Source organism: Orcinus orca, chromosome 2, assembly GCF_937001465.1.
Source record: "Orcinus orca chromosome 2, mOrcOrc1.1, whole genome shotgun sequence".
In the NCBI taxonomy this organism is placed as follows: Eukaryota; Metazoa; Chordata; class Mammalia; order Artiodactyla; family Delphinidae; genus Orcinus; species Orcinus orca.
Genome location: NC_064560.1, coordinates 602,625 through 628,492, shown reverse-complemented (window position 1 = coordinate 628,492; position 25,868 = coordinate 602,625). Strand labels below are relative to the sequence as shown.

Below are 25,868 nucleotides of genomic sequence, written 5' to 3'. Positions count from 1 at the left end.
GAGTTAGGTCTTATGTGAGAAGTACAAGCAAACTTAGGCTGCAGGTGGCTTTTCTGAAAGCAGAAAGGGAATGTAATGCAGTTGCTGTCTTTTTTTTTTGGTGGTACGTGGCCCTCTCACTGTTGTGGCCTCTCCCGTTGCGGAGCACAGGCTCCGGACGCGCAGGCTCAGCGATCATGGCTCACGGGCCCAGCCGCTCCGCGGCATGTGGGATCTTCCCAGACCGGGGCACGAACCTGTGTCCCCTGCATCGGCAGGCGGACTCTCAACCGCTGCGCCGCCAGGGGAGCCCCGGTTGCTGTCTTAACTAGCATCTGCTGAATTGATTGCTTGGCCACTTAATATGCTCCATTCTCCTGTAAAACATCTTGGCTGAAGCCCATGGTCCTCAGAATGTTCGTGGGTATAGGTGTTGCCCTTAAGCCACTAAGCACACCTGCTCCCACCAACTGAGTTTTATGGCCACTCAACTTACTTGTGTCTTTTCCTAAATTTATTTATGCCAGTTATGTTTATTGTAACCTAATAATTTAGTAAGTAATAAAGAATTACAGAAACCAATGAACTATGAGTATGACAGTAGAGGTGTTTTTTTTTTTTTTCCCTAGGAAAACTAGATTAAATGCTTTGGAAAGACTTGATAAAAGTCAACTGCTTAAAATTTGCTCCCAAACTATAAAAATTGGGGGAAATTGTAAAAATTTAAAAGGATTTTTCTCTCCTCTACTTCACAAGTTCCTTTAAATTCTCACTCCACATTAAAAGAAAACAGAATAAAAGAAACTGTAAATCTTATGCTTCAATGAATTACGTCTAAAGTTTAATGTGAGAAAAGACCCACACTTAAAGAAAAAGCCTTGGCCTCATACCAAACTACTGATGAATGGATGGATAAAATAAAATGTTTATAATCTATTTGTATCCCTTTATGTTTCCTTTTGAATTTAAATTGACCGATAAGCAGTCCTTACCACAATGGTTAAGAAGTTTCCCTGGTCTGGCTTTGCTAAGAGATACTTTTCTAGGGAACTGGCTGACTGTGGTGTCTGCGGGGCCCAAACATTTGGAGCCTCTCAAAGCTGGAAGAGCTAATTCTCCTTCACAAGCTGACGTGGTGCCAGAGGAAGCAGGAAGGTGGGAACTTCTCAGAAATACGAGTAAGCTTAGTCCTGAGCCCTCCCACCCCCGTGTCCATTTCAAACACCTTAAGTTATGCAGTAGCGACCAGATGAATGGGAAGGAAGCAGTAAATTTTTAAGGAAACCATACTTCCCAAGAAGCCCAAGTCTGGCCAGTAATTGTTGGTGGCCTGAAGGTCTTGTGTCGAGGGAAGAGGTCTTCCCTCTCCTCGCAGACAGGCCGCTGGCAGTCCTTCAACAGCCATGAGCCAACGGTGAGGAAGGTGTGGGCCTGGGGATGTCACTGGGCTGCAGATCCAGACTCGCCTGAAGGTCACCTTGACTCGTCTTTTTAAAAATTATATGAGCCAACGGATTTACTGTTGAGATTTAGTTTTCGGTTTGTTCCCAAGAGCACTTTTTGGCTACGGGCATGGACGAGGCAGTGTCTGAAAGTGGATTCAAGCGTTCTACCAGATAAAGTGCGTTCTATCTCCTTTGGAGGAATTTTGAGAAATGCAAGGCCTTTTTTGGTTTGTTTTTTTGGTTTTTTTTCCTCCCCCCAGCTAGTGACATTTCCAGCGATGTTTTAATGCCCCATTGATCTCTTCGCGTCTCTCATTGGTTGGTGTCATGGACAGCTGCTCAGCTGGGCTTCCACTTAACCTGCCTCTGGTGTGGTTGTAAAGTGTGCTCTGCCCAAAGGTCAGTGGATGAATTACAGCAGGACACCCAGAATACAAGCCAAATGAGCCCTTTGAAAAACGTGTATGGCCCAACTGAAATATTACTTTAAGTAATGCAGCAGAGAAACACTGTCAAGACACAAGGAAGAGTCAGGGCTGAATCTACTTGCTTTGAGCAAAGTGTCGCGCGGCAGGATAGAGTCCCTGGTCATCCTAGCGCCGTGCACGTCCCTCCCCGTGGGAAGTTCTCCCCTGAACATAAAGGAGGAAGGGTGTGCATCTGCTAATGCAGACGGCATTTGTGCTGGTCCTGGACCCGATTGCCCTGGGATCTGTCTGCTCTCCTGCACTGCGGGACAGATGAACCCTGTGAGCTAATTCCCCAGCTGGGACCGGTGCGGCAAACACCAGCGGGAGGTTGGGGAGGAAGGAGGGAGAAGCCAGTATCTCTCCTTTTCCCTCTCCCTGGGGACATCTGATGCAATGGTGGCCGCGTCCAGCTCCCCTCCGGTTACCCGTGCCCTCTGCATCCTCACTCTGGCCCAGGGATGGTGGTGGCTTCCTGCTAGGGTTAAGCTTGGGGTGTCTCCCTGTCTGCTGTTGGGCATTTCAGCTCTGCCTTCCCCTGGGGAACCAGTTTCCTGCATCAGGCTCTCTGTTTTAAATACTCAAGTGATTTCTCTTCCTTGAGGAGGTCCTGACTGGTATAGTATATAACTCAAAGCCTTAGGCCAGAGGCTCAGAAGGATGGTCGAGAATACACCGTCAGTTGCTCTTCTACATCTGCAGGCTTTTAGTCTAGTTGTTACACATTTACTAAGTGCTCATGGTTTTTTCCTCCTTGCATTCTCAACATTTCTTCCATTTATGACTGAAAGTTACACTTCACCTTATAAATGGACTTTCTTGTTTTCTAGTTATTACATCTTGGCATAATACTTTCCAAACACTGTTTTATTATGTTCTACACTTAAAAAGCCACCTGGAGAGTCTCCCTTTCTAGTCTTTTTGTTAAACTATCTTTAAGCCCCCTTGCATGTTTTTGTAATGTGTAACGCAGACTCTGTTACAACAGAGAAGTTTCAAAAGACTTGTGCAGCTGGGAACTTTTTGATGATTTCATTTTATAAGTCCTTTGGAATGAACGTGGGCATTAAAAGGCACAATGAATACAATATCAGTTTAACAAGATTTGAGTGGCCTTATTTTTACGGAGAAGTTAACGTCTCTAGACATTGCAGTTCCACCAGTGGCTCTCTCTATGTTTAAAAAATGGAATTTAGCAGACATATAAAATGGAAAAAAATAGGAGAGTTGTCATAAATCTTTTTTACTAAAGTGTTTTGAGATTCTTTCACAAAGAAACGAGATGAGAAGGTCCAGGTGCTATTTGTTAAAGTATAGGGTTGATGTTTCAGCATCTCAAAGGGATATAATGAAAGAAACTAAAGAACATAGGTCATATGTGATAGTAACTCACCAGAAAAATCAGGTCCATCTGGCTTCTCCCCAAGAAACAGGAATACATGAGGCCAAGGCAGTGAAAAGTGCACAGTGTGGCCAAATTCACCAGACACTCCCGTGTGGCAGGTCTCAGCCTGCCGCCGTCCTGGCCAAGGTACCGCCCCATGTGGGTCATAGCAGGGCAGCCCGTGGGCAGCTGTGGAGGTGGGATCTGCTGGCTTTTGTGACTACCTGCTGTGGTTGCATCAGCCACTTGCACCACTAACGCCATCTCCCGAAAGAAGATCACATGGCCACAGCACTTGGGCCGGAAAGGGTAGCAAGACCTCTCAAGCCTTGCTCCCCTCTCTCCAGTCTATATGCTGATAAAGGCCAAGAGACTTCATTGCTGGGCCAACCGTCCTCCTCCATAGTCTTGTTTTTTCTTTTTAGGGTCTTGGGTTTAGTAGATAGCTTGCACTTTGCCCTCTGAAAAATACTTAAAGATTATTTAATATCTTGACTTAAAAGAAAAAACCATATATTTTGAGAGCTTTCTAGGTTAGTATGATTTCATTCACTCTTTTAAAATAGACGCGTAATCGTCCTTCCCATGGATGTACTGTATGTGTTTAAACCAGTGCCGTATCAGTGGATACTTCAGATATTTCCAGTTGTTTGCTATGACAAACGCTGTTGCAGTAAACAGCCATGTACATTTTCCATTGGTGAACTTTCTTGACTAATTCTATGGGATGATCTCTAACTGTGGGATTTTAGGCCAAACGGTACGTATATTTTGCATTTTCAGAGAGATTGCTGTATTCTCTTCTTGGAAACATCAGGCCAGTTTACACTCATAGAAACATAATGAGGGGGGTTCCCGGTGACTGCAAAATCCTTTTGTTTTCTGAGCACCTTGATGGGATGGATTTGATAAGCAAATGTAGAGGCAGAAGGTAAGGCATAGTTAAACCTTCCTAGATAATTTCAAGAGAAAGAAACTTGACAGGGAAGACGTGGCATTCTGGAGGCCAAAGGCTGAGCAGTAAGGTGGCAGGGATGTGGTGCTGTGCAGAGGGAAGGAAGGAAGAAGAGCCTTCCTGGTACTAAAGCACAGAAGGGATTCTGGAGAAGACCATTCAAAGGGACTTTCAAATTCCGATGTGGGATGAGCAGTGAACATCTCTTTTCCTTTCCTACCAAATTGCCAAAAAACTGCACATTGATCACTACGTATTTTTTTGAGTAAAGTCTTTCAGGGTGTTCGATAAAGAAGACAAGGGAGTTTTGAATTACAGTAGTATCACCACATTGCAGAGCATTTGGAAAGTCAAGACAAAGGCAAGCAAAACACAGTGGCTCTATAACCCTAGCATAACCACTGTTACAATTTTAGTGGATTCCTGGCCTCCCATTTTTCTATATGCATTTTTTACATAGTTGCAATCATAGTTTACATATAATTTTTGTATCCTGTTTTGTGAATTTAATATTAATGTGTATGTGTGTACTTATAAACAAAATAGCAAGATGGAGAAACAAACCTTTTACATTCTTATTTTTCACTTTCATTTGAAAGTTTTGTTGTGGTCAGAAGTAATCATAGACATATGTATGTAGTGAATGTTTGGGATTCTATTCTCAGGGCTGAAAGTTCAGTGCACATGTTAAACGTATGTGTTTGGAGACCAAAAATACGACAATAAGTAAGTTGTTGAGGGCTGTTGATGTCACTTTCTGCTTTTAAATATAGAAAATGGTATTGACTGAAACATCTACTCCTTCAACTTTTGCAGATGTAAGCATTTTGTTAGTATTTTGGTTCTAGATCAGATTGAATTAATTTTAAATAGACAATTGAAAGTTAATTCAATTGGTTGTATATGCCAGCTTGAAAATGGAAGACTACAACATTTTCTCCCCAAGGTAGTGTTTTCCCAAAATGTAGTCCTACTTATTGATTTTCATGCCTTGTTGAACTTTGCATGTACTGATTTAAGTACAGAGCTAAGTTAATTAAATATTTTTGTAAAGCAAAATGTAGAACTGACAAGAGTCTTTGCTTACACATTGCCAAGTAATACACAAATTATGGTATTTAGTTTGTAAACAGTCATAGAAGTTGCTTCTAATAAATATTTAGCATAGACCATGAAAAGATTTTAAAAAGAAAAGTATATGATTGTCTTCATGATATGTAAATAATAGTAAATAGTTATGTACGCCAAACACAATACTTAATGTGACGGACACATTTATTGTTATAACGTTTAGCGTCAGTTATGCAAGCTAGCTTTCCAGTTGTACTAAGACTAGGACATATTTTCAAGACTCCTTAGGGTAGCGTAAGATTTCACCTTGGGGCAGATTACGAGGTAAGGCCCTCTTTTCTCTTCTTTCTGTGATAGTATCTCTCTGATAGTGGGCTGGGGTCAAAGTGTAACCCAGTGAATTCTGCCTACTCACCTTCCCTGTAATCTTGGTTGTACTGGTGTAATTCCAGAGGCCCAAGTTCCTACTTTTGATTTGACCTGATTCCTACACCAGAATTTCTGAATTCTTCTTCTGTTTGCTGTGTTGGCTCCCTTTTGATCTTGATCTCTTCTGGCCCTGGCTGATACACTACCCCTAAATCCAGAGAATTCCAGAAGTTGCTTGATAATTTAGTAGGTAACTTTGACTTGGATGCATCAGGTTCCAAATAGTCTGATTATAGCCATTATAAGGACCAGCATCTCTTACAACACAGCAGTTAAATATGCTTTCACTGAACTGAGGAAGTCCAAGGTTTATGGTTCTTATTAGCAACTTATTTTGAGTAAGCCAATTATGTGCAGTCATTTATTCTTTCAGGCCATTTTCATACTGAAGCATGGATGGCAATTCAGTATCATCCTCCCCTACCACCCTGTCTCCTTTTATTAATTTTGAATGATCAAATGGATCTGAGTTTTAAAAAATATATTTTAAACTTTTATAATCTTAAATTATATGTTCTGAAAATAATAAATAAGACTACTTGACTTTATTTAAATGCCAAAGAATGTTTAAACTGTTTAAATCAGATAGTCAGTGAAATACGAAATTTGCTAAGACTTTGTCATCTTTTTAACTTTTGGATCAATCCTGAATCAGATGAATTTACATGTTTGTTCATCATGTTTAAGCCCTGAGTCATTTTCTTATCTGTAGATAGTCTTTGAACCTTACAAATTTTAACATGTTCCTTTTAAACATATGATCCAGGAATAACTTTTACAATGTAAATATGAACTAGTATAAATTAGAATTGAAATGTTTTCATAATAGATACTGTTCTTGGGGCAAAGATATGCAGTGAATAATTGTTGTAAACAGTGTACACAGTGATAGTCCCCTGCATCCGTTCTTTGGTATTCTCAAATTTTACACCATGAATATTATAGTGCTCTTTGCGACTACTTTTAGAATCTGTATTTTTTCATTTCCTGTTTCTGGTCATTACCTAAAGTGAGTGCTTTAGTTGAAGTGAGTGGGTATTTTAATTGAGGCAAAAGAGCCTACCAGTGAGTAGTGATTGTATATTTTGTTGTTGAGAAAATTTAATCTGATTGCCTCCTCAATCTTTTAAAAAAGTGTTGGAGATTCATGTACTAATAGTCATACTTATGGAGCTATTTCTAGTCAGGTTTCTAATGCTTTACTAGAGATACACTTATTTTCAGAGACCCTAATTTTTTTTTAACTTCAAGTGTTTAGCATGTAACTAATTTTCACCAGATGGTTCCATCTTCATTATTTATCTAAAGCAGTAATATTTATATTTAACAACTATAGTTGGAGAGAGATTATAGCATTGTTGGAATTTGAAGTTTTACTAATGCATATTTTACTGTTTTGGAAAATGTCTACTATTTCTAATGACTGTTCAAATCTCTGTTTCTTATGAAACTCATACTTGGCTTCTTCAGTTAATTCTTTCGGGCTATGAATTTTTTGCAAAGTTATTGGGAAAGCCATTTTCTGACAATTATAAAACACTGACTACAGCTACTGATAATTTTTATAGGTTTCTATGATGTGAGAGAAATTTGACTTTGCATATTGAAATAAACTGAAAATTATAGAAAGCTTTTTATTCTTCCATAGGAATGCTTTCCTTAATGATAGAATACATATCATATGAAATGATATAACATCAAAGATATTTTTAAAGTGCTTTGAATTCATAGTTTATATAGTGCATTTAAACCAGGAGCATTTAGGACTTCACCAACTCAGACTGGATAAGTATTTAGAGGAGGAATGTGTAAATTTTCTTAAAAATAAAACCTGTATGTTAAGAAATAAAATTGGTTAAGAATCATCAGGGCGGGCTTCCCTGGTGGCACAGTGGTTGAGAGTCCGCCTGCCGATGCAGGGGACACGGGTTCGTGCCCCGGTCTGGAAAGATCCCACATGCCGCGGAGCGGCTGGGCCCGTGAGCCATGGCCGCTGAGCCTGCGCGTGTGGAGGCTGTGCTCTGCAACGGGAGAGGCCACAACAGTGAGAGGCCCGCGTACCGCAAAAAAAAAAAAAAAAAACAAGAAAATGACTCAGAAAAAATTATAAAAATTTGCAAAATAAATGAACAGCAATCATACAGAAGAGAAAAGCAAATGGTCAACAGAAGTAAGCAAATATGTTCAGCCTCATTAGTAGTAAGATATCAGCAGATTAAAACAATAACTTTCATCAGATCAGCAAAATTTAAAGACTGATAACATCTAGTATTGTCAGGGGCATGGGTATATATTGGTGGGCTGTAAATTGATAGAATCTTTCTGGAAGGTCATGTGTAGTATGTATGAAACATTTTTAAAGTACACATTTTCTTTGCCATAGCAGTCCAACTTTCTGGAATGAATATATATACATATATTATAATGTATATATTATATATATTTGAAATGAATACATTCAATATGTATTATTGAATAATAAGTGAACATATATGATTAGAGGATAAACATATATATATAATTAGAGATGATTATGCAAGCATGTAAAGCTATGTATATAAAGATACACATTTTCAGTGATATCTACTCAAGTCAACAGTTGAAGGACTAAATAAATTATAATATAGCCTTATTATAGATGCTATACAACATTAAAAATAGTGAGTAGGCGAATTTGTCTAGAATGACAGACGTTTCATGATATACTGTTATGTGAAAAATTACAGATCAAATATATAAGATGATACCAGTAGTTTAAAGTAGTCTTAAACATATAGTACCCTAGGTGTCTGGCAGAAGCAAAGGTCAGTCTTCTCTGGTGGAAGCTTTTTTCCCAGTTCCCAAAGAATTCCTTGAAAAACAAATTTCCAAGGGAAATGAGCAGCTCACAGCAAGAAACCATTCAACACACAGGGAAACAAGGTACCATGATTGTGAAGTAGCAATACAAGACTTCAGATATTGTTATTATAAGAATATAAAATAATTATGTTTAGCATGTATAAAGAAATAAAAGTTTGAAAATCTGTGCAGAGAATAAACTATATAAAATGACCAAATTTGAGCAAGAACCAAATAGAACACCTGGAAATGAAAAACCTAATAACTGAAATGAAGAAAATAAACCCTCAATGGATGGGCTTAACAGTAGATTAGACACAGCTGAGGAGAGAGTTAGTGATCTCAAAGACAAATAGTCCTGAGGAAATTATCCAGAAGGTTGCACAGATATGACATGCAATATATGGAAAAATAGGTAAAAAAATGTGTGGATAGAGTACATATGTGCCGAATTGGAGCTTCAGGAAGGAAAGAAAGAAGGGGAGCAGAGGTATTATGTGAGAATAAAATGGCTGAGAATTTTCCAGAACTGTTGAAAAGTATCTTCTGTCAGATTCAAGGGCACAGAGAAAATCAGGCAGATAAATACGAAGGAAACCCACAACTAGAAAACTCATAGTGAAAGTGTAGAGCACCAAAGAAAAGAGAAGATCTTTAAAGGAGTTGTACTATCTTCAAAGGAGTGACACACAGCTGCTTTCTGGATGGCAAAAAGGAAGCCAGGAGACTGTGAAGTGATATATTCAATGTACAAAGGGATCTCTATTCTTAGAACAAAGTATCTTTTCTGCATGAAGCCAAACTAATGATATTCTCAGGCCATCAAAAACTGAGGGATATTTGCCATTAGTAGACCTTCACTAAGGGAAAATCTAAAGAGTGTAAAAGCGAGAGAAGGAAAGTGATCTCATATTCAAAGTCTGAGATACAGGGACTTACCTGGTGGTCCAGTGGGTAAGACGCTGAGCTCCCAATGCAGGGGGCCCAGGTTCGATCTCTGGTCAGGGAACTAGATCCCACCTGCTGCAACTAAGAGTTCGCAACGCCACAACTAAAAACAGATCCTGCGTGCCACAACGAAGATCCGGCACAGCCAGATAAAAAAATAAATAAATATTAAAAAAAAAACAAAAACAAAACCCAAAGTCTGAGATACAAGCACAAATGGAGAGAGATGTTCACTAATAGCTATGACAGAGTAATAGGATTTGGATTTAGGCTCCTGCCTGAAATACCGCCGACAACAATAAAATAAAGAGGTAGGAGTGAAGGATAAAAAGGGGCCTGAGAAACCTTTTGGAGGTGACGATATATTCATTCTCCTGGCTGTAGTGATTGTTTCACATACGTTGAAACTTTTCAAACTGTACACTTTTAATATGTACAGTTTATTGTATGTCAATCATACCTCAATGATTCTATTTTTAAAACAAATGGAAAGCAGAGAAATTGGTAAATATATGCACAGAAAGAAATAATATGAAATGATGACTGTATAAAGCAGCAATATCAAAGTTTTAAGGGGTTAAAAGAATTTAAATGCGTGAGCACCACAGCATGTTATCCCAGAAGGGAGACAACTCTGACAGGGATGAGGGCTCAGCAGGTGGAGAGAGACATTGTTCAATCTGAGACTTTGATAAGTTAATGATGCCTGTTATTTTTGGAGAACAGTATCAGAGTGCACAACTTCCAAATAATAGTAGGTAAAACAGAGTTAGAAAAAAAAGTTAATCAATTCAAATAGAAGGAAACAGAGGAGAGAAAAAGAATCATAGAAAAGATGGGACAAATGGAAAGCACAAAATAAGATTTCACATAATGTAAATAAATTAAATACCTTCATCAAACGCAAAGATTGTCAGACTATATTTTTATTTTTTTACTTTATTTTATTTTTTACATCTTTATTGGAGTATAATTGCTTTACAATGGTGTGTTAGTTTCTGCTTTATAACAAAGTGAATCAGTTATACATATACATATGTTCCCATATCTCTTCCCTCTTGCGTCTCCCTCCCACCCTCCCTATCCCACCCCTCCAGGTGGTCACAAAGCACCGAGCTGATCTCCCTGTGCTATGTGGCTACTTCCCACTAGCTATCTACCTTACATTTGGTAGTGTATATATGTCCATGTCTCTCTCTCACTTTGTCACAGCTTACCCTTCCCCCTCCCCATATCCTCAAGTCCATTCTCTAGTAGGTCTGTGTCTTTATTTCTGTCTTACCCCTAGGTTCTTCATGACATTTTTTTCTTATATTTCATATATATGTGTTAGCATACGGTATTTGTCTTTCTCTTTCTGACTTACTTCACTCTGTATGACAGACTCTAGGTCTATCCACCTCATTACAAATAGCTCAATTTCGTTTCTTTTTATGGCTGAGTAATATTCCATTGTATATATGTGCCACATCTTCTTTATCCATTCATCCGATGATGGACACTTAGGTTCTTTCCATCTCTGGGCTATTGTAAATAGAGCTTCAATGAACATTTTGGTACATGACTCTTTTTGAATTATAATTTTCTCAGGGTATAGGCCCAGTAGGGGGATTGCTGGGTCATATGGTAGTTCTATTTGTAGTTTTTTAAGGAACCTCCATACTGTTCTCCACAGTGGCTGTATCAATTTACATTCCCACCAACAGTGCAAGAGGGTTCCCTTTTCTCCACACCCTCTCCAGCATTTATTGTTTCTAGATTTTTTGATGATGCCCATTCTAACTGGTGTGAGGTGATACCTCACTGTAGGTTTGATTTGCATTTCTCTAATGATTAGTGATGTTGAGCATTCTTTCATGTGTTCGTTGGCAGTCTGTATATCTTCTTTGGAGAAATGTCTATTTAGGTCTTCTGCCCATTTTTGGATTGGGTTGTTTGTTTTTTTGTTATTGAGCTGCATGAGCTGCTTGTAATTTTTGGAGATAAATCCTTTGTCAGTTGCTTCATTTGCAAATATTTTCTCCATTCTGAGGGTTGTCTTTTGGTCTTGTTTATCGTTTCCTTTGCTGTGCAAAAGCTTTGAAGTTTCATTAGGTCCCATTTGTTTATTTTTGTTTTTATTTCCGTTTCTCTAGGAGGTGGGTCAAAAAGGATCTTGCTGTGATTTATGTCATAGAGTGTTCTGCCTATGTTTTCCTCTAAGAGTTTGATAGTTTCTGGCCTTATATTTAGGTCTTTAATCCATTTTGAGCTTATTTTTGTGTATGGTGTTAGAGATTGTTCTAATCTCATACTTTTACATGTACCTGTCCAGTTTTCCCAGCACCACTTATTGAAGAGGCTGTCCTTTCTCCACTGTACATTCCTGCCTCCTTTATCAAAGATAAGGTGACCATATGTGCGTGGGTTTATCTCTGGGCTTTCTATCCTGTTCCATTGATCTATATTTCTGTTTTTGTGCCAGTACCATACTGTCTTGATTACTGTAGCTTTGTAGTATAGTCTGAAGTCAGGGAGCCTGATTCCTCCAGCTCCGTTTTTCATTCTCAAGATTGCTTTGGCTATTTGGGGTCTTTTGTGTTTTATTTTATTAAAAAGTTTTTTATATTGGAGTATAGTTGATTAACAATGTTGTGTTAGTTTCAGGTGTACAGCGAAGTGATTCAGTTATCCATATACATGTTTCTATTCTTTTTCAAATTCTTTTCCCATTTAAGTTATTACAGATTATTGAGTAGGGTTCCGCACGCTATACAGTACATCCATGGTGGTTATCTGTTTTAAATATAGCAGTGTGTACATGTCAATCCCAAAGATTGTCAGATGTATTTTTTGAAAATCACCTATATTCTGTTACAATGAACATATCTAAAATGTTAGTTGCCAGAAAAGTTGAAAGTAAAAGGATGGAAAACTTACCCCAGGAAATCACCAAACAGAAAGTTGGTGTACCTCTATAAAAATCATAAAAAATATACTTTCAAGCAAAAATCATTACTAGAGAAAAACAGGTTAACTTTATAATGATAAAAGGGTCGGATCCTTAGAAAAGATAACAAGAGACTTCCCTGGTGGTTCAGTGGTTAATACTCCGTGCTTCTAGTGCAGGGGGTGCAGGTTCTATCCCTGGTCAAGGAACTAAGATCCCACATGCCACTCGGTGCAGCGCGGCCAAAAAAAAAAAATTTAAACTTCTATGTACCCATTACGATAGCTTCAAAATGTAAAAAGCAAAAATGTTCCATATGATTAATTTTGGCCATTGAGATATGAGTAGAATTGTGGTGTGGCACTTTCCTACAAGTAAGGCAGTACATGACCTTTGCCCCTTTTCATGCTTTCCAACCTGCTGTTGGCAGGAATGTGGTCCTGATGTCTGGAGATGGAGCAGACCGTGGAAATGTGGGTCCTGCCCAGGGGAGGAGCAGCCTGGGTCCCTTAGGACTTTGCGGAGTTGAACCACTGCTGCAGACTCTTGTTGTAATAAACTTCTGTCCTCCGTAAGCCACTGGTTTTTGGAGTCTGTTTCTCACACCAGAACCTAATCTTAACTAATACAAAGTGAGTTTACAGAAACTAAGGAAGTAGACAGTTTTGCAAAGGAGGGAGAAAAATCATCATGGCTTTCCTAATCCCAAAGAGCTCCTGTGATGTTACTATAACACTTAGGTAATCAGTAGGACAGAAGAAAAAATAGTTTCCTCAAATGACAGCTGGCAATATATTGCATATGGTTTATTAATCTGTGCTTCTGCCTCTTTCAGCGATTTGCCAGTTAGGAAGGAAACAGAAGATTAATTAGGTTCATTTAGACTTCTTTTTTTTTTTTTTTTTTTTTTACCTTAAGAACTTACAGTTCATGGAAATTGCAAAATGGCCCATTTGTGCTTAAAATCCTCTATAGGAAATTTAATTGAGTAAATGCAATATCTCTCAGAGAGAATGCACACATTCTAATTTCTGTTCTGTGATACCTGATTACAATCTGTTTGCGATCCCTAGAGACTAGTTTTGTTCCTGCTGCTATTGCTGCTGCTGCTGTTTGCTAATCCAGTGACAAAACCCAGAGCAGAATTGCTCAAGCCCAAACACTTGCCAGGTAATATTACAGGGATGAGAATATGAATCACCGAGAAAGTCAAAGGAAGATTTCAATATGGAAAACCAATGCCAGTGACCTCAGTAAATGCTCTTCAGGACCCCAACTCTGAAAGCTAGTAAGTTCTGGCACATTGTGATCGGTGCAGATCCACCCTGGAGCGTATTGGAGGGTGTGACCTAAGACTGCAAAGGGCAGAGGAATATGGGGCACGAGACGCTCCATCAGTGAACCAAGTGAGTGGTTTCCAAACTGGGAACACATGAACTCCTGCCAAAGGGTCTGTGGGTGTAGATGCTTTATAGGAAATCAATTTCCAGATTCCAAATTGTTTCTGAAATTTATGTATCTAAAAACGTTCCTGTGCACTAAGCCTCGGCCCGGTTTTCTCATCCTACCTTTTTACAATCATCCTTCTTCCACTTTACAAGACTCCGAGATATACTCCAGTCACCAAAGAAGACAAATCATCTCACCGTAAAACCCTAATTTATTAATTTTCTTACAAAAGTCACACTGAATGGTAGAACTAATTTTCACCGCAAATAATGGTATCCATCATTCCATTATTCAAAAAGGATAATGCTCTTGGCTTCTGTATCTTTAATAATATTACAGAGTTGAAGGGCAAAAGACGACTAGTCACCCAAACAATGCTTCTTTTCTCAAAATAAGTAATATCCTCCTTAAGCCATGTTCTCATTTGGTAGAGACACATGATTTACTAGGCATCTGGAAGCCATTCTTTTAAGACGTCTTCACTGTTTCCTTTGGTGTTTTTGGGAGACATCACCCGGATATTATTAATCCTCAGTTTGTTTTTCCAAAATATCAAGTCTCACATTAAATCCTTTATTCTCCATGAGGATTTCTGGAGTAATCACTTCTTGGCTAGACTACACATTTTCTATATCAAATAACTTTCCCTGCATTCCAGTGTATTTGCCCTGAGTTTCTACTTTTTAAAAAATCCAGAACAGGGACCAAGTGCTACTTGACATAAAATGGGGTGAAACTTTTTTTTATGGTATTCTGTCTTCTTACTTAGATAAAAGAGAGAGTTTAGAACAAAAAAGAGAGACTTTGAATAAAATAATTTATAAAAAGATTTTTTAAAGACTCAGAATAATTGCATAAAAATAAAGAAGCAAATCAGAACACTTAACTAGGCTATTCATCCTAGATATTCTTTTTTTTTAAACTTATGATTACAATGTGTTTAAATTATTTGCAAACAACCTTAAATATTCCTGCTAGAGGATAGAGAATATGATAAGGTGACAGAACCACCATGATAACGCACTGGGAATGAAGACCAAAATTAGAACCCACTTGATGAATGATACACGAAGAAGGGTGCTTCAGTAGATTATTAGTTCCAGTGATTTCTTCACTCTGTTGAAGTGGTGTCAGATTATCCACACCCTTGCCATGATTTCATGGTGGGCAAATAATAGCTCCCAACCTTTGGCTTTGAGCTTGGCCATGTGAGTTTTTGGATCCATGGGATGTCAGTTGATGTGATGCAATCAGAGGCTTGGAATGTCCATGAAAGTGACTCACTACAACAAGTACATCCCACAGGTAGCCACTGCCCCGAGCCTGAGTTCCGGAACAAGGCCTGGAACCAAGCCCGGAAGCAGAGCCTGAAGCAGAGCACTTACGCAGGGCTCGCCTAGGTGAGCCAAGCTACAAGAACTGCAACTGACCTGAAGGTCTGTGAGTACAGATCCACGTGTACCACTGAGTTTGGGCTCCGTGTCTTGCAGCATTCTTGCAGCACTAGCTACTTGTCACAGAAGCTTTGCCCTCTCCAATGTCTGAGTTCATCAGGACTGGGTCTCTTAAGTCTGTGTGTGATTAGCCAGGCCTGGATGATGGAGCACAGCCTTTTCACAAGGTGGTTGGCCCTGGTTTTTCTTGAGAAGTTGATTGGATCCTGTTTTTTTTTCTTTTCTTAAAAATCACAGTGATGGGCAAGACTCTTACTTGTCTTTTTTCCTTACTCGTCTGTGGTATCGCTCAACACTTCCAAATCTCTAAATGACATGCTTAAACTGCTATGGCTTGGTTTTTCTTTCTAGAGAGTATTGCTGACTCTTTATTCTGGAAGTAGAGGGTATAATTCTGTTGCCACCACTCCTGCCCCATGCTACCCATACACGTCCCCTCTTCCAACACCTATTTGACTGGAAGAACTCTCAAATGTCAGCACCTGTACATCTCTGCATTCATGCTGGTCAGTGTCAGATCTTCTGCCTGAAGATGGAAGTCGGGTTGCCAGTGGGAGGAAGGGTCCAGGAGAGGGGGCGGCGGGGATGGTCAGCATTCCGGGAGCCCATATTTACTTAGTTCCATGATTTCCGTACAGTGTTTTCAGCTGCTCCTGGCGCCCTGACTGATAAACCTCCCTGTCGGGGAAAAGGTTTGTGAGTCCAGCTCCTCCTTGAACAAGGCTTTCAAGCTCTTTTCCTGTTTTCAGTCTACTCTTCACCTTTAGAGATGCCTCCAAGTTCTGAGTCTTTCCAGGTCTATTTTTCTGCAAATGTTTTATTTTTATTGGCTTTGATCCCTTCAAGCTTTTAGGTTTCAGCTTTCTCTTCTCGGCTAAGCCATTTCAACCCTTCTGGTTTCTATTACCCACATTTTGTTGACTTGTTTCACCCACTTCGTCTTCCCTCCCGTTCTCTTTCCCCACTGTCATTTTAGGGATGTAGGTTTAATTAACCCTCTAGGCCAGTTTTTATCATTTCTATAAAATGATAGAACTGGTAAGAGAAGGTACCTCTATGGGTTTATTTTTTATTTTTTCATTTATACAGAAATGAAGCACACAACATGCCTGCCTCAGTGCTCCCCAAATTCAGTTTGAGATTCTGTCATTTTGATTATCTTTTCACTCAAATCTTCCAATCAAAAGGACAATCAATTGCACTACATGTATATACGAGATAAAGATCTGAGAAAACACTTCTGTGTTTCCTTCAAGTCAAAATGTTTAAGGCAATCCTACACCACTTTTACTTTAGCATCAAAATCATTTTGATGAATGCATATGAAATGACCTTTGATATATGGCCTAATTTTGAATAATCTGTATATATATAAATTACTCATATGTTCTACGTCTATTGTTTCTTACACAGTCCTAATCATTTACTATAGGAACACAGGCTCATTGTAACACATCAGAAGATAAGGAGGTATATAAATGAAAACACTAATAATTCTTCCCCATCCATTCACTTTCTAAGGCAATGTATATTATTGATTTGCTCTGAAATCATCCACAATTTGTACATATACCTAAGAAATAATATGTTAAAATTGTTTCACTAATTCAAGACATTGGGATTCAAGATACAGTAGACAATTTATTCCAGAGTAAGGCACTAGGCTGACATGTAAAATTGTAAAGGTTATAACTGGAAAGTCAATTTCCTGACTCACCGATATTGAAGTTATAGAAGGGAAATGAGTGGATTTCCAGGGAAGAGCTTTTTGGAGAGAGCTGTGCTAGCCATCTTTTTTCTACTCACCTGCCCCCCAACCTCAGTTCAGAAGGAAGGAAGAAGAAGGACTTTAAGGAGACTACTCAGAGAGCTTAATATGTGTCCTTTATCCTGTGCAGTTGTGAGGAGGGGAGGAGATGGTGGGTGAGCCTGGGGGGTGAGAGACAGGCAGAGTAGAGTGGCTCTGGCAGCAAAGTGGAGGAAAGCATCTATTGCGATAGGACTGACCTGTGCTCTAGAGTTTGCTGAGCAAATAATGTGTGAGTGCTTTCCATGGGCCAGATTTTGGCTGTGGGTGAAAAATACACTGGGGGTTGGAGGAGGTGGGATGGCAGCTATAAGACCTCAGCAGAAAGTAAATGTATGAACTCTAGATTCCCAAGAATGTAGTCAGAAGGAAGAAGGCTGTTTTGGGATGGAGCAAAATACAGTGGGAAGGGCCACCAACACTGCAAGATTTTTGAAATTCTAAGGAAAAACATTCACAAGAGAATGAGCCAGATTAGGCTTAATGCAATGAATGCAAAGGTAGTTTATGACAGGGCAGAGAATTTAGAAGATTCCTTGTCCTTTTACTTCTTCTTCTTTCACTCTCCTTTCTCACCAAAAGGGCTAGACTGAGACTACAGAAAGGAAATAGTGAAGACAAAGTACAAACAAGAAGCTGACCAAGCTTATTCTGTGAGGCCAGTATCATCCTGTTACCAAAACCAGACAATGGTATCACAAAAATAGAAATTACAGGCCAATATAGGTAAAGAGGTGCAAAAATCCTCAGCAAAGTATTAGCAACCAAACTCAACAACACATTAAAAAGATCATACGCCATCATCAAGTGGGATTTATCCCAAGGATGCAAGGATGGTTCAATATCTGCAAATCTATCAATGTGATACACCATATTAACAATTTGAAACTGTGATTAAAAATCTTCCAGCAAACAAAAGTCTAGGATCAGATGGCTTCACAGGTGAATTCTATCAAACATTTAGAGAAGAGCTATAACCCTTCTGACACTGTTCCAAAACAATTGCAGAGGAAGGAACATTACCATGCTCATTTTCGAGGCTACCATCACACTGATGCCAAAACCAGACAAAGATATCACAAAACACAATTGCAAGACCAATATCACTGATGAACATAGATGCCAAAATCCTAAACAAAATACTAGCAAACCAAATCCAACAACACATTAAAAGGACCATACACCATGATCAAGGGAGCTTTATCCCAGGGATGCAAGGATTCTTCATTATATGCAAATCAATCAATGAGATACACCATTAACAAACTGAAGAATAGAAACCATGTGATCATCTCAGTAGATGCAGAAAAAGCTTTCAACAAAATTCAACATCCATCTGTGATTAAAACTCTCCAGAAAGTGGGTATAGAGGGAACATATCTCAACATAACAAAGGCCGTATATGCCAAACCCATTGCTAACGTCAGACTCAATGGTGAAAAGCTGAAAGCATTTCCTCTAAGATCAGGAACAAGCCAAGGATGCCCACTCTCACCACTTTTATTCAACATAGTATTGGAAGTCCTAGCCATGGCAATCAGAGAAGAAAAATAAATAAAAGGAATCCAAATTGGAAAGCAAGAAGTAAAACTGTTACTGTTTGCAAATGATGTAATACTATACATAGAAAATCCCAAAGACAGCACCAAAAAACTACTAGAACTCATCGACAAATTCCGTAAAGTTGCAGGATATAAAATTAATATACAGAAATCTGTTGCATTCCTGTACACTAATGACAAACTATCAAAAAGAAAAATTAAGAAAACAATCTCAGTTACCATCACATCAAAAAGAATAAGATACCTAGGAATAAACCTACCTGCAGAGGTAAAAGACTTGCACACAAAAAACTATAAAACGCTGATGAAAGAAATTTAAGATGACCCAAACAGATGGAAAAATATACTGTGTTCATGAACTGGAAGAATTAATATTGTTAAAGTGACCATACTACCCAAGGAAATCTACAGATTTAATGCAATCCCCATCAAAATATCAATGGCACTTTTCACAGAACTAGAGCAAATAATTCTAAAATCCATATGGAAACATAAAAGATCCTGAAGAGCCAAAACAATCTTGAGAAAGAAGAACAAAGCTGGAGGTATCACACTCCCTGATTTCAAACTATACTACAAAGAAAGCTACAGTAATCAAAACAATGTGGTACTGGCACAAAAAAAGACACACAGATCAATGGAACAGAATAGATTCCCAAGAATCTATTCAGAAATGAACCCACACTTATCTGGGCAATTAATCTATGATGAAGGAGGCAAGGATATACAATGAGGAAAAGATAGTCTCTTCAATAAGTGGTGCTGGGAAAACTGGACAGCTACATGGGACAGAATCAAACTGGACTATACTCTCACACAAAAATAAATTCAAAATGGATTAAAGATTTAAATGTTAAGACCTGAAACCATAAATCTTCTAGAAGAAAACATAGGCAGTTTCTAGAAGAAAACTTTGACATCAGTCTGCAAAATTTTTTTGCATCTGTCTCCTCAGGCAAGGGACACAAAAGCAACATTAAACAAATGGGACTACATCGAACTAAAAAGCTTTTGCACAGTAAAGGAAACTATCAACAACATGAAAAGGCCACCTACTGAATGGGAGGAGATATTTGCAAATGATAGATCTGATAAGAAGTTAATATCCAAAACATGCAAAGAACTCATACAACTCGACATCAAAAAAACAAACAACCTAATGAAAAGATGAGCAGAGGACCTGAATAGACATTTTTCCAAAGAAGGCATACAGATGGCCAACAGGCACACGAAAAGATGCTCAACATCACTAATCATCAGGAAAATGCAAATCAAGTCCACAATGAGATACCACTTCACACCTGTCAGAACGTCTATTACCAAAGAGACAACAAATAACAAGTGTGGTGAAGATGTGGAGAAAAGGGAACCCTTGTGCACTGCTGGTGGGAATGTAAATTGGTGCAGCCACTGTGGAGAACAGTATGGAGGCCCCTTAAAAAATTAAAAATAGAACTGCCATATGATCCAGCAATCCCACTCCTAGATATTTATCTGAAGAAAACGAAAACACTAGTATGCATGCCTGTGTTCACTGTAGAATTATCAACAATATAGCCAAGATATGGAAGGAACCTAAATGCCCATCAATAGGTGAATGGATAAAGAAGGTGTATATATACCACACACACAATAGAATATTACTCAGCCATGAAAAAAAATGAAATCTTGCCATTTGCAGCAACATGGATGGACCTAGAGGGTATTATGCTGAAATACGTCAGAGAAAGACAAATACTTATGATTTCACTTATATGTGCACTCTAAAAAACAAAACAAATGGACAAACATAACACAACAGAGGGTTACAGATACAGAGAACAAACAGGCGGTTGCCAGAGGGGAGCAGGGTGAGAGGAGGAAAGAAATAGGTGAGGGAGATTCAGAGGCACAAAATTCCAGATGCAAAATAAATGAGTCATGGGTGTGCAGGTACAGTGTGGGAAATATAGCTCAAAATTAATATGTAATATCTTTGTATAGTGACATGTCATAGCTATAGTTATCGCACAGAAATATCAAATCACTCTGTTGTGTACCAGGAACTTACATAGTGTTGTAGGCCAATTATACTTCAAAAACAAACAAGCAAACTCATAGAAAAAGAGATCAGATTTGTGATTACCAGAGGTGGGTGTCGGGGGGAGGGGGGTTGGATGGAGGGGCTCAAAAGGTACAGACTTCCAGTTATAAGACACATAATTGCTAGGGGTGTAATGTACAACATGATAAGTACAATTAACATGGCTGTAGCTTACATATGAAAGAGTAAACCCTAATTGTTCTCATCACAAGGAAAAATTTTTCTCTATTTTTACAATTTTGAATCTATATGAGATCATGAATGTTCACTAAACTTATTGTGACAATAGACTTACTGTGATAACTTGTGACAATCACTTCATGATGTATGTAAGCTCATTACGTGGTACACCTTAAACTTACACAGTGGTGCATGTCAATTATCTGTCAGTAACACGGGAAGAAAAAAAGATTAACTTAGTGTGTAATGGAGGTTATCAACTAAATAAAAATTTAGCTGTGGGGGGAGAAAGATATAAAGATAACGAGATATAAAGCACCCCCCCAGAGCCCTCTCCTCAATATGGGAAACTCTGTAGGGCCCCCCAGACCCAGAGCTCTCCCTGTGGCTGTGGTAACTGGACTGCAATTCAGCCTTCCTCTGGTCCAGTCCTGCTGCCTTTACTCCCCTGGAAAGAGTCCCTGGTACTTGTCTCACAGGCATTTCTCCATGTTGGACGCTATTTCCTTAGGGACCTGACCCCCGGTGGCTTAGTAATAGTCTCTCTTCCTATACTTTTGCACCTTAATAGCCAGGATAGCTTCTTAGCAACATGAATCAGATCATGCCACGCCCTCCTTAAAATCCTCCGATAACTTTCGTTTGCTTCTGGAATAAAATCGGACTCTGTCATGGCTTCAAGGCCCTCCCGTCTGCGATCCTGCCCGACTCACCATCCTCTTCTCTCTCTCTGCTTCCTGTGCTCCCCGCCACTGGCCTTCCTTCTATTCCAGGGATTTTCAATAGAGTTTAATGGACTCCTTTTTTTTTGCCAGTACTCCAATTGGAAAACCCAGTTCTGCCAACGGACTGCCTAGCACATACTGGTATCCAAAAAAGCACTTACCAAATAAATGAATATCTAGGAAGTTAGAATCTAAAAAGAGAGCCATTTCATTTCTGAACGTGCTCGTGGTCCATCGCATATCACTGAGAAGGCCGCTGAGGCTGGACTTCTTTGATTGTTTGTCTCGATCTGTAAGGAAAGGTTGGACCTGGGGAAGTGGGCCGTTAGGACTTCATCAGACCTCGTGCAAATTTTCCTAGCATCAGAATTCTGTTGAAATCTCCTGAAAAATTCCATTAAGAGGCAATCTTGTCCCATAATGAGACTTAACTCCATGATCGCACAATATAGCGACTGTACTTCCCTGATTCATGGTGTTCTCCACTGTCAGTCCTTTCCTGATTGAGGTATCGGACACTCAGACCAACCTTGCCTGTCACCTTCTCCTGGTTATGGCCTGTAAATGCTCCTGTTGGCTGCCTCACACCCCTGGGCCTCACTCTAACACCGATGAATGGGCCCTTGAAACCCACTGAGCCCCCGTTTACAGAATGTTATGTTTGCTATTGTGTCCCCCACTCCCATTCGTATGTTGAAGTCCCAGTTCCTCAGAATGCAACCTCGGAGGAGAGAGGGTCTTACAGAGGTAATGCAAATTAAAATGAGCTAATGAGGATAGTCCAATATGACGGCTGTCTTTAGAAAAGGGGGACATTTACACACAGAGACAGGTATATGGGGAGGACATCCCATGACCATGAAGATGTCCATCACAAGCCAAGAGAGGCCTGGAACAGATCCTTCCCTCACAGCCCCAGAAGGAACGGACGCTGCTGACACCTTGTGTTGGACTTCTAGCTTCTAGAGCTGTGAGACGGGATGCTTCTCTTGTTAGGCAACCTGAGCGAAGACTGCCACCGCCTCCGTGCCTCATCTGCTGTGCCCCGGGGGCGCTGAGCTGCCCTGAGCCAGGGTGGCTGGTCTCACAGAGAGCACATTCAGCTGGCAGAAGGTGGGGGGCGGGGGGAGTCGAACATGTTCAAGCCTGTCTCAGCTGCCCATGGCAGACCTTCTCTAAAGGACACTGGACAGAACTGGGTCATGTTCTAGCTGCAGGCAGTGCGGGGAGAGACCTCTGCCTCAGCAAACAGCTGGGTGCTCTCTGTGTTGAAGGCTCTTTTCCATAACACAGCCACTCAGAATCATCAAACTGGTTCATCAGTTGTGTCCAGGGAGATGTGGGCCTCACCTTTCCGGCACCTGGTTCAACAAAGAACATCAGGTAGCCAGCCATCTTTGACCAGATGATTCATCAATTGTGCTCTTTCCGCGGGTCAGTCTCTCTTCTAGCTCTCAGGGGTACAGACTTGAAGGAGACAGAAAAGGTCCCTATTTCATGGTGCTCACTGCAGTGGTAGGGGACAGGCAAAGAGACAAAGACTAGTTAAGTCCTCCTGGGAGGCTTCTTTCGGTGGGGTGGTCAGCACTCTGAGAAGTGGTCAGTTAAACTGAGAGCTGAGACACAGCCACGTCAGTGCTTCCACATGGCAAGAAAAAACTGGAAGAAGCCAGCTGGGAATTCTACAAATTTAAGTATTATTAGAAGCTTTTTTTCTTGGAAAATCTCAAGGTTAATAAATTCCAGCAAATTCCAATTTTGCAATCAGATTAAGCAATGGGAGATTCGGCCCCTTGGCATGCATTTGGCACATGAGGACACAAATGCTCAGATCTTGGTCGGTGCTGGCTTTTCCCTCCTTTGCGAACCAAGGTCAATTGTCCAGAACTTTGTAGATCTCTGGCCAGTTTCTACATAGGGCCCAGTAAACGCTCTCTCACACAGCTGATTAAAATGCACAAGTGAAATAAAGTACCCAAAGAAGTTTCCCTGCTTCCAGGACCACTCCAGAATGCCTCTGAAAGGTGGACCCTCACCAGCTTGTTTACCTTCACCAGTTTGTGACATGCATCAACACTACAGCTAGGATGCTGTGACTGTCTTTGAGTGTAATCTCTCTTTTTTTTTGAATGGGCCCTTTATACCTATTGGCACGGAATCTTCCTTTCTGGTGCTCGCAACTCTAGGGTTCTCTGGAGGTAGAGTCCCCTTCGGGCAAAATGATTCCACTCCTAACAACTTTCACACTCTCAAGAAGAGAAGAAGACCCCAAACAAAGGTCAAATCGATCTTGTTTCTTTATGTGTCTGCAGAAAGGCTCTGTTTTTGAGCAGGGACAGCCTACTACCCTGACATGTGACACCTAACATCCTCACACAGCTGCCTCCCTGGCTTTAAGGAAAAACAGTCCAGTTCTAGTTCCTAAACACTCTCCCCCTGGGTTGTCCAGCACTGTCCCCAAACACTCCAACCCCCGAGACAGTACGCTGCTCATTCCCTCTCTCTTTTTTCCCCACCAGATATTTTCTTTTCTCCCACTCCCTCATTCCCCTCTGGCTTTTCAAGGTTGGTCTCTTGTTGGTAGAGTGTCTACTGGTGGGATCAAGGTCATCGTAACCCACATTAAAAAAAGGCATTTAAAAACACGGGGAGGGCTTCCCTGGTGGCGCAGTGGTTGAGCGTCCGCCTGCCGATGCAGGGGACACGGGTTCGTGCCCCGGTCCGGGAAGATACTACATGCAGCGGAGCGGCTGGGCCCGTGAGCCATGGCCGCTGAGCCTGCGCGTCCGGAGCCTGTGCTCCGCAACGGGAGAGGCCGTAACAGTGAGAGGCCCGCGTACCGCAAAAAAAAACAAAACAAAGAAAACAAAAAAACACGGGAAAAGTGTTCTCACTTCATTCCAGTTCTCTGAACTAGAGTATCCAAGAGCAGTTTCTGCTTTTCCAGTGAGTGTTCGAAAATTCTAGCTTATTTGCCTTCTGGAGAGAAAAATGTGCACCTCAAATATCCTGTGAGAGGCCTTGTGCTATTTTTGAGAACCCAGTGAAGCTTTCAGGTACACAGAAGCCCTCCCGGAACGCTACAGGACTCCTGTCTGGAAGCCTGTGGGGAAGCAAAACGGTGTTTCTAACGACTATTTTCCATTTGCTACTGGTTCTGCCGTGAAGTTTCTGCTGAAACCTCTCACTGTGCTTTAGAGAAGGTGAACGTTTCCTACCTGGTGGCCAGAGCGGGCACTAGCCCTCCAGGACAGGGAGGGAAGGAGGGGGAGGGAGGGGATGGAGGAGGGGGAGGGGAGGAGGACCGAGCGTGTTTCCAGGGAGGCGCGGGCGGGGGCGCGCGGGCGGGCGGGGGCGCGCGGGCGGGCGGGGGCGCGCGGGCGGGCGGGGGCGCGCGGGCGGGCGGGGGGGCGGGACGCGGTGTGCGCGGCCCGGCGCCTTGTTTACCCGGCGTCCTAGCAACCGGCGGGCGCGCGGGCGGAGCGTGGGGCGCGGTGCGGGCGCCGAGCCGGGCGCTGCGGGTGAGTGAAGCCCGCGGGCGAGTGCGGCCCGCGGGCGCCGGTGTCTTTGCTGCCGTCCGCGTGGGTGGAGAAACGGGAGTCGCGCTCGGGCCCCGCTTCTGGCCCTCTCCCCGGCTTCCCCTTCTCTCCTCGGGCCCCAGATGCGCCCCCTCCCCGTGTCTCTCCCGCGCCCGTCCCGCCCTGCCTCCCCGCGGACACCCTGCTCCTGCCCGGGCCCCGCGCTCCGCCGCCGCGCCCCGCGCGCCCGCCCGCCCGGGCCGCACCCTCGTCTCCCGTCCCCCGGCCCCTCCCCCTCCGCGTTTGCAGCTCTGCCTCAGTCCCGGCGCCGTGCTCGCTGCCGCCCTCCCGCCTCCCCTCCCCGCTCGGCCCGGGAAGCCAGCCTCCTGCTCCGGCGCGTTCCGCCCGTCAGGGGGCCGCTTGCTGCCGTCATCACGTGTCTTCACGCGGGCTGAGTTTGCCTGGATTCAAGGCTCGGTTCCGGGCAGTTCGGAAACTGATTTTTCTGTAGGTCTCACCGCCTAGCTTCCTCGTTCTCGGGATGCCAGGGTAGGCACTGTCTCCTAACCCGCTTCACCAGCCTCGGTTCTGGGTCTTAGGGTGGACGCTTTTATTCCTGTAGTCTCATAAAGAATTTGGTTT

General features: G+C 41.5%; 1 protein-coding gene across 1 annotated transcript in view; it reads left to right on the top strand.

Annotated features, from left to right (window-relative positions):
* Positions 1-25,868, top strand: part of ODAD2 (outer dynein arm docking complex subunit 2) — a 303,897-nt gene that overhangs the window by 36,001 nt on the left and 242,028 nt on the right. Inside the window, exon 4 of the mRNA XM_049705317.1 lies at positions 15,203-15,333. The gene's annotated coding sequence lies outside the window, so the exon portion shown is untranslated. The remainder of the gene's footprint in view (positions 1-15,202; positions 15,334-25,868) is intronic.